Genomic DNA, 11,017 nt, shown 5'->3' with positions numbered 1-11,017 from the left:
AGGAAGAGAGTGGTGCTAAAAATATACCTAGTAGAATGTATGTAAAGAGACAGAGACCGCAACAATAAAAAATAATGTAATCGCATGATAAAAAATTAGAATAATAAAATAGCTGTAAATATAACATAAAGCTCATTTTTATTTTGCCCTTTGAATATGCCTGTACCTGTGACATATAAATGTACAAAGTGTGGTGGTGAAACTGAGATTCCAAATACACTTTGTGTAAATTGTTACTTAAAAAGTATATTTAGACAATTTGGTGGTGACAAAAATAACCCAAGTCATCTATTTATCCAAAAATAAGTATGCCTGTACCAGTAAAGTATAAATGTCCAAAGTGTGGTGGGGAGACTGAAATATCTAATAGGAATTGTATAAACTGTGACTACATAGAATATTTGAGATCCAGATCTGGTGCTAAAAATATACCAAGTAGTATGTTTGGTGAAATGTGAGGTCAGTTGTCTGAAGAAGAGAAAAAATATATAAAGACTTATATTTAGAATAACTATGTATTAATTTGTAAATCGTCTACGAGTACGCTACCAATATGTTAAACGCTGTCATTAATAAATTACCTTTCGAAATGCACATCCCTGGAGGTTATAGGTTTTGTGGACCCGGCACCAAATTACAGAAACGACTAGCACGAGGAGATAGGGGAATAAATGGATTAGACGAGGCGTGTCGTGAACATGATATTGCATATTCTCAAAATAAAGATCTATCCGAACGACATAAGGCAGATAAGATTCTAGGTGAAAAAGCTCTTGAACAGTTTCGATCGAAAAATACAGCATTTTCCGAAAAATTGGCAGCACTTGGTGTAGCTGGTGCAATGAAAGCAAAAGTGAAATTAGGTATGGGTCTAGGTTCTACTAAATATAAAGCTGTAACAAAAAGTTGTAATAAAGAATTGAACAAAGCTAAAAATAATTTAGAAAAACTAACTGAAAATATAGACCATTGTACTTTATTATTCCAAGGATTAACTATTTCCAAATCAAGTAAACGCAAACAAAATATCCAGCACAGAAATAAACAAAAAATACAACAAAAGCTTTTAAATCATAAAAGAGAAAAAGAAATTAGAGATGATATGGATGTAGACATTTCAAATGAGTTCGCTGTTGACTCTATAAACAGAGGAGACACAAGAAAAACGAAAAAACGGAAAATAAGTGATGAAAATATTATGGGTGCTAAAAAGCCAAAAAATGATGTAAACGAAATATTGAACAATACTCAAAAAAGAAAACGTGACGACGATAACGATACTATGGATGACCAAGCAATTAAAAAAATAAGATATAATGTATAAATATAAAAAATAATTTTATGTGATTTGTAATATAAATAAAATTGGTCACGAAGTATTTTTACTACATTTAAAAAAAAATACATTGACGCAAATCTACAACACGCTATGCAACGTGATTAAATTTTTATTTCTTCATCGAAAACACATTATACATACAATAAACATATTTAACGATAACGCTGACGTCAATGCATTTTTAGGTCAAATAGGTCACCAAAATACATTATATGCAGATAAGCACATTTTATTTAGATAATGATAAATTAATTTTGGAATAATAAACGTTTTAATGATAATCATGTTTTGTACTATTTTCTGCATTGCAATAAAGATCAAATAGGTCAGTCAATTACGTTAATATATATTTTTTTATTCTTACTATTTAAATTCGGTTAATTTTAAATTGATCTATCAGTTAGTCAGTGATACTAATTCAGTCTGAGTTGGTAATAAGCTGTGTGTTAACAGTTCAACAGCGAAAAAGTAAAACAGTGAAATGGGAGTTAAGAGTTGTGTTGTTGAATTCCATACTAAGCAAAGAGACAATGCCAGGACAAGACTCTTCACGAGAGAATTTAGTAGGTATCGGCAAAGAGATGAGGGTGTTCAAGCACCACAACTAGGGAGGCTTAACCATTTCGAACCCCATAGGGATGCCGATTACCCACTAAGAAGGAGACCGCTACCATTTCCAATCGAAGGAATCAACCACGTTAGAAGACAGTAATTTTAAAATTTTTTTATGTAATTAATAATAATTAATATATGCTCTATTTTCTATTGTCGTTTTTTTTTTAATAAAGACTTGTTGTTGTGTGTATTATGGGTAGTTGGTTGGAAACAGTCAAGATGGTTGGTAATAAGAAAAAGACAAGAAACAGCACTAAAAGAAAGGTCACATCCTCCTCCTCATCTTCTAAAAGAAAAATTTCAAAGCAAAAGTCATTTAGTTTATTGAGAGTAATTCGAGACATTAGAAAGAAACTATTGGAAAGCAAACCAAGAACGTTAAGGGAAGCTATTCAACAAGCATTACGAATTGTGAAATCCTACAAAAACATTAAAAAACCACGTGGTCGAGTAATCCAAGTTCCAAAAACTGGGGGTATATTACCTCTAATACCGATATTTGCTGGGTTGAGCGCATTGGGCACTATTGCTGGGGGTACATCAGCTATCGTGAAAACTATTAACGACGCAAAAGCAGCTAAAGAAGATTTACTCGAAAAACAACGTCATAATCGTAAAATGGAAGCACTGGCAATTGGAAAAGGTTTATACTTGAAACCATATAAAAGTGGAATGGGTATTTTTTTATGAATAAGAAAATGGATCAAATAAAAATTCCAAAACATGCTTTGACAAATGTAGAGTTACAAAAATATGCAAAATTAATGAAAATCCCACATTTTAGAGGTGTAATGATGAGAAATGGGTTTCCGAAAAAAATTTGGCAACATGAGAGTGGAATTATTAATTTAGACAATAAAGACGGTCCTGGAACTCATTGGACAGCTTACAAGAAGAATAAATCCAAAGTCGTATATTTTGATAGTTTTGGTAATCTGAGACCACCGTTGGAAGCTATATCATACTTTAATTCAAATGGTTATTCTCAAATTGTTTATAATCATAAAATTTATCAAACTTATAACACTGTAAATTGTGGACAATTGTGTTTAGATTTTTTAAATAAATACCCTTTTTAAAAGAATATTCTTTTATTTACTCTATGATTATCGTTTGAACATGTCGTACACTTTTGTGTTATCTGGAAGAGAATCGGTGTTATCAACAAAAATTTACCCACCAATTATTTTAAACGAAAATGAACAGTATGTACTAGGTTTAATAGATTTCATGTCATACAATACAATTCCAAATGTAGACCAAACAAACAACAAGTTTTATATAGATGGTTACGATATAACGATTCCACATGGTTCTTATGAAGTCGAAGATCTTTCAAATTATTTAACTGAAAAAATAACTGAATTAGAATTAAAAGTAGATCAAACACCAGATAAAGATGATACAGAAATTAATAAAGGAAAGAGTCAAGAAAAAATAATACAATTGGTAAAGGTGTGCCTAGAAAAAATCATAATATAGATCAACCTACAAGTTTGATATTGAGAATTAATAACAATACACTCAAATGTGAAATAAAAAGCAACAAAGTAATCCATTTTGAAAAACCAAATACCATTGCTCCCTTATTGGGATTTACACCAAAACGGCTCTCACCTTTAAAGACTCACGTAGCTGAGAATCCTGTGCATATCACAAAGGTTAATTCTATTTGTGTGGAATGTAATCTAATCACTAATTCATACGTCAATGAAAACCAAGGTCATATCATCCACATGTTTTATCCAAATGTCTTACCGGGTTACAAAATTGTGGAAATTCCAAAAAAGGTAATTTATTTACCTGTCACAAATAGATATATTGATGAAATTTTCATTAAAATAGTTGACCAGGACGGTAATCTTGTTAATTTCACACGAGAAGTTATTACGTTAAGACTACATTTAAAAAAAGTATAAATAATGGTTTTAATTTACAACTGTAGCAAATTTAATCCAGGTGTGGACAGTGTATATAATATTAAGAGTGTTGATAAAAACATTAGTGACAAGCAGACTCTCAAACCGTTGACAACAGAAAACAAAGTCTTTTTAACCTCACTAGGATTTAAAATAAAACACAACAACTACGACAGTGACAGGGAAAAAGAAAAGAAATACTTGGTGTAGAATAAAGTTTTTTATTAATACTAGAATACTAGGGATTTTCTTGAGGTGTACTTGTAAGAAGAGTGAATATGAGTTTTAACATTTTAAATATTGGAGATCGTGTATTGGTTGACAATTCAGTTGTGAGTCGAGAAATGCACAGTCATTTACCCTATGCCAATGCAACTTTTAATCATTGTGATGAAATAAGAATACCAATTCAGACTCAAGATATATACACCCTACCTTCTGAGAGTTATCTGTATATTGAAGGACGTTTAACGAATGATGGGAAAGAAAGCAATACTTTGCGCTTTATTAATAATGGTTTGATGCATTTATTTGATGAAATACGATATGAAATTGGAGGCTGTGTAATAGATAGAGTGAGAAATTTAGGTATAACAACGACAATGAAAAACTATGCTTCGTTCACACAAACTGAATCTAATCGATACAACTGTATAGGTTGGAGTATTAATGACACACCAACAGTTGCTGATAAAGCAGGAAATTTTAATGTTTGTATTCCACTCAAACTTGTACTTGGATTTTTTGAAGATTTTACAAAAATTCTTATTAACATACGCCAAGAACTCGTATTGATAAGAAGTTCAACTGATTTAAATGCAGTAATGTCTACAGTAGAAACTGAACTGAAACCAAAAGTGGAAATATTTAAATTAATATGGAAAATGCCTCATATTCAAGTGTCCGATTCAGAAAAGTTACGTTTATATAAATTTATTGAAAATGGGTCCAGTTTGGAGCTTGCATATAGAAGCTGGGAATATCATGAAATTCCTCTACTGCCTCAGACAATGAAATTTAACTGGAATGTAAAAACTACCAGTCTATTGGAGAGACCACGATTTGTTTTGTTTGCATTACAAACTGCCAAAAAGAATGCAATAAAAGAAGAGAACAGCTATTTTGATCACTGTAATCTTACAAACTTAAAGCTATTTCTAAATTCTGAAATGTACCCGTATGACAATTTGAACTTGAACTTTAGTAAAAGACATTATGCCCTTGCATATGAAATGTATGCACAATTTCAACCGTCGTACTATTACAAATCCATAGGAGATCCATGCCTTACTATGTTACAATTCTGTGCTGTTGCTCCGATATTTGTTATTGATTGCAGCAGACAAAATGAATCAATTAAATCAGGAAGTGTCGATATGAGAATAGAAATAGAAACTAATAAGAATATACCAGCTAACACAACTGCTTATTGTATAATTATACATGACCGTATTGTTAATTATAATCCTCTAACCAATGTAGTTCAAATGTTTTAACTGTAGTTCATCTAATGAAGCAAATCTGTACTTTGGGTTTTTAAGTATAAATAAAAAGTTAAAAAAAAAGTTTACTCTTATTTAACACCCTGTACACAATAAATATTTTCATAACCTTGTTGACATAAGTGTCTAATTGGGGGCTAGACTAGTACCAAATCTGAAAGCTGTTCAAGACCTGTTCAAAGCTGATCAGGACCTGTTCAAGACCTGTTCAAAGCTGTTCAAGACCTGTTCAAAGCTGATCAGGACCTGTTCAAGACCTGTTCAAGACCTGTTCAAAGCTGTTCAAGACCTGTTCAAGACCTGTTCGAGACCTGTTCAAGACCTGTTTAAAGCTGTTCAAGACCTGTTCAAAGCTGTTCAAGACCTGTTCAAAGCTGTTCAAGACCTGTTCAAGACCTGTTCAAGACCTGTTCAAAGCTGTTCAAGACCTGTTCAAGACCTGTTCAAGACCTGTTCAAGACCTGTTCAAGACCTGTTCGAGACCTGTTCAAGACCTGTTCAAGACCTGTTCGAGACCTGTTCAAAGCTGATCAGGACCTGTTCGGGACCTGATCCAGAGCTGTTCAGAAGTTAAGCGAATACCTACATTTTACGATGAATAAAGATTTGAAAAGACAACTTATAACTAAACGGAGAAACATCCAAAGTAAATTAAAACAATTAAAACAAGGACAAATAATCCAAGAAGATTTATTTAATCCAATTACAAAACACTTGAAAAATATCGAGAACAAGTTAAATAGTTCACAAAATTCCAGTCCAGAAAATGAAACAAAAAACGATGAACCTTTAAGGTACATTAAAAACGATGATGACGATAATGAAACTACTGACTTTGAAACAAGTGAAATCAAACAATCGATATTGGACAACATTGAAGTGGATGATATAAAAGAACAGATTAAAAATGATAAACACTCTGAAAATCGATTTGAAGATATTGCTAACCAGGCGCGTGTAGACTACTGGGATCAATATGATCCATTGCCTAGGAAATATATTACAAATATGCACGCTGATGTTCTAAACAAAGAATTTGATCATAAATATGGAATTCGATTTGATGAAACATCTGAAAAGCTACTGATTGGGAATTCTGAAATAGATTTAGATGGTGCTGATATTCTTTTAAAAAAGAAAAGGTACAGGGGAACACCCGGTTTATATGAGCTTTTGTTTAAGAAATATCCAGCTAGTTTTACAGATGAAGATGAGAATAACTATAAAAAGATAGTTGTAGCGACGAATGCTCACAGAAGGCATTACAGATCAAGTAAACAGATAGATGGTAGTAGATTAGAAAAATATAAAAAAATAATTGCACCAATAACAGAAGGTAAAGGATTGGTTATGGAAGTAAACAACAATAAAATCGATTACGTCCACTGGGATGATCCAAATGAACTTATAGAGCGATTACGTTTATTACTATCTTCACAGCTAGCTGGCCATACAGGACATACAAATGAAATAAATTCAATTATTGAAGAACTAAAAGAGGCAAACATTATAGAATAAATATCATGTCTGTTAAAAGAGATATCGTTAATGAGTTACACAAACCTGCAAGAATTAACTTTAAAAGACGAAGAATTATTATAAAATCTCTTAATGATTTGTTCCAAGCCGACTTGATTGATATGCAAAAATATTCAAATACAAACAGAAATTTCAAATATATTTTGGTTGTAATAAATTGTTTTTCAAAATTTTTATGGGCTTTACCACTAAAAAATAAATCAGGTGTTGAAGTAGCCAAATGTATGGAATATGTGTTTAAACAGCAAAAACCAAATAATCTTCAAACAGATATGGGAACTGAATTTTTTAATCCACATATGAAAAAATTGATGAAAAAATATAATATTAATCATTACAATGTATACAGTGAGAAAAAGGCTGCGATTGCTGAGCGAGTTATTCGCACGATTAAATCAATGATTTGGAAACAGTTTAGTTTCAACGGTACCTACAAATGGATTGATAATTTACAACAAGTTGTTATTGAATACAACAATAAAGTTCACAGAACAATAGGAATGAAACCAGTGGATGTTAAGAAGAAGCATGAAAAACTATTGTTAAACACTGTATACAATCACATTAAAATTGTCGATTTGGAAAGTCAAAAATTTCATATTGGTGATCATGTACGCATTTCAAAACATCGAGGAGTTTTTGACAAAAAATACAATCCAAATTGGTCTAATGAAATTTTCACTGTTTATAAAATAAAACTGGGAAACCCTATTACATATTATTTAAAAGACTATAAAGGTGAAGAAATTCTTGGGGGATTTTATAAGGACCAGTTACAAAAAGTTAAACATAAAGACAGTTATTTAGTTGAAAAGGTATTAAAGAGAAAGAAAAATAAAATTTTTGTCAAGTGGTTAGGTTTTGATAGTTCTCACAACTCATGGATAGATAAAAGTGACGCAATATAATAAAGAGGGGATAGAAAAATATGTAAAAGACGTTCCACTTGCAAGATTTTGTTTGTTGTTAGAGAATATCGAGAGAGTGAAAACATGTTCATTGTGGATATCCAAGGTTTCTCTTTTCCTGGGGAAGATGTATTTCTTTGTAGGGAAATTGCTATTTTAGATCCTACTACAGAAAACATTATACACAGAATGGTTGTTTTACCAGTAACAGAAGCAATGATAAATAAGTCATATATAAAATGTATCGAACAACAATGTGTTCAAAACCATGGTTTAAATTGGCAATCTTGGCATTTTTGTGATACTCATCTAAAATATGAAGAAATTTCAAAATTTTTACACGACAACGTATTAGACGAAACAATATTGGTAAGAAATCATGAAACAAAAAAATATTTGGAAAAATTCATGGAAAATCGCATTGATTGTGTAGAAGATGAACCTAATATACTTTCCGATGAGACTATGAATCATATTTTTAAATCACATCCATGTTTTCAACATAACAATGAAAATTTACAATGTGCTCTAAACAATGTATTTAATATTCATTATTGGTATAAATATTGTAGAAAGTGTTGACAATAAAAAAATAAAAATTAAAAATAGTCTTTTATTAATAGATACACACAAGACATTTATTTTTAAATTGATACCAGACATGAAGCTTGTAAAACAAAAGACTACGCTTGATGTGGAGAATAATTTATTGGAACCAATTGAGAATAAGTTTAAAAAGCATGGAGTTTTGTTCCCTTCAACTATTCGATGTCTTATAGTTGGCCCTTCAAATTGTGGTAAGACCAATGTGATGATAAGTCTATTGGAACATGCTAATGGATTAAAATTTGAAAATGTGTATATTTACTCAAAATCATTAATGCAACCAAAGTACAAATATTTAGAAACTTTGCTAGAACCAATTAAAGGAATAGGATATTATACTTACAGTGGAAGTACGGATATAATGCACCCATCTGAAGCGAAGCCCAATTCAATTTTTATCTTTGATGATGTTGCTTGTGACAACCAAGATGTTATTCGAGAATACTTTAGCATGTCTCGACATTCTCAGGTGGATCCATTTTATTTGAGTCAGAGTTATGCAAAAATACCTAAACACCTTATAAGAGACAATGCAAATATTTTAATTGTATTCAAACAAGACGATTTAAACCTAAAACACATTTACAATGACCACGTCGGAACAGATATGACTTTTGAAGATTTAAAAAAAATATGTTCGATATGCTGGAAAGAGAATTATGGATTCTTATCAATTTTTAAAGACAGTGAAATAAAGAATGGTCGATATAGAAAAAAAATTGATCAATATTTTTTATTAGAATAAAAGTTGTAAGTAATAAATAAATAAAGAGATATTATTAAAAAGTATTTTATTTTAATCTATAAAAATATATACACAGATATACATACAAAAATATTTTCCTCTCGCTCAATCTTCATTCCAATACCAACACATATCCGAAATAAAATATATACTAGTTACCTTTTTTCTAGTGGGAAGCAGAAAGCACTTACTTGTTTATTATGTTCTTTGACTTAGAAAATGATCTATATTCAGATCATTCTCATCACATTCTTCTTCTATATGTACTATTGTACTTGGAGGAATCGTTCTTTGCTTCTTGCTTGATGTTGAGGCAAGAGCCTCATCCGGTGCCTCTTGTATGTATAGTGGTCTCTTCAACCCAAGTTGCTTTTGGACTTGTTGATGTCGCTCAAACTCTTTCAATTCATCGTCCAACAAGTTAAATCTGTATCTTTTTACGACATTCTCTAAAATTTGGAATTCTTGCTCTGTCTTTACTTTGGTCCTCATATACCGAACCGGAAGATTCCCAAATTTCTTTTTAAGACTTTTGCTATTGGGTGTATAGCTGAGACTCACAAATATTTTACTTCCCTTAAGAGACACCTCTTTGACACCATATCTAAAATTTAACGAAATTAAACAATCATAAATAAAAATGTTATTAAAATACGATCATTAGAATAAAAAATACATAGATAGAATATAGAAAAAAGAAATTAGATAAATTAGTAAAATATCAAGAGGTAAAACAAAATAAAATAAAATTATTATAAATATTTAGATAAACAATAAAATCAAATGCAAATATGGTGAAATAAACAAGGAAAAAAGTGTATAAATAATAAACTCAATACTTACACAAACAATTCCTTTATAATAAGGAAAGCCGTTTCAATAGGAAAATGAACCGGATCTTCAGTTAAAATTACCAACTGACAGGGTACTGTTGCCATTCTTGATGTTGTTTGTTCACTGCTTGCTACTTACAATTGGATTAGTCTTAAACGACTGTCTGTATTTATAACAAGAAACTGAGAAAAAAAAACAATTTAACATTAAACTGACTTTGTAATTTTAAAACATTGCAAATAACTTATTTACATCAGAGTTAACCCTTTTGACCCATAAAAATGCAGTCACGTTGAACAACATCTTATTTGCGTCAGATTTAATCTTTTGACCCATAAAAATGCAGTCACATTGAATAACAACTTATCTGCATCAGATTTGATCTTTCTGACCTCTAAAAATACAATCACGTTTAATAACAACTAGTTTGCAAAATTATTGATAAATTTAAACTTTTTGATCCTAAAATATAATCACGTTGAATAACAAGTTACAGAAATACGTCAATTGATTTTTTTTACTGGATAAGTATAAATTGGAGAGCATCCTAATATTTGGGTTTTATTTGTGCATTCGAAAGTTACCAAGTTAAGTTGAACCAGTTACTAGTGAAAAAAAAATGAGTCAGCAAGTAGTCGATAACCTTTCCAACCAGATTGTAGAGAAGATGGAATCGGTAAGTAGATTAATTAAGAGAAAATCTGATTTACGAAACGTAATAAGATATTTGAAAAAACAAATTTTTATTTTGAATAAATGTTTAAAGAATAGGGTTTCTTGTGTTAAAAATTTTCACTGTATAGAAGCAAATTTAACTATTCTTAAAACATATCTTGAAAACTTTAAGAACAGACTAAATGCTAGAAAAACTCTTAAAAGGTGTTTATTGTGGCAGGATGTGGAATCTTGTTTTAATAGTAGAATAAAAACAGGGCTAATAGTCAATTTAAAATATAAAGAACCCAAAATATTTTTGGAAAAAGCTTTTAGGAGTTTTTCAATTCAAATTA

This window comes from Diabrotica undecimpunctata, chromosome 7, assembly GCF_040954645.1.
Source record: "Diabrotica undecimpunctata isolate CICGRU chromosome 7, icDiaUnde3, whole genome shotgun sequence".
Lineage (NCBI taxonomy): Eukaryota > Metazoa > Arthropoda > Insecta > Coleoptera > Chrysomelidae > Diabrotica > Diabrotica undecimpunctata.
Note: the sequence above shows the minus strand (reverse complement) of the source record.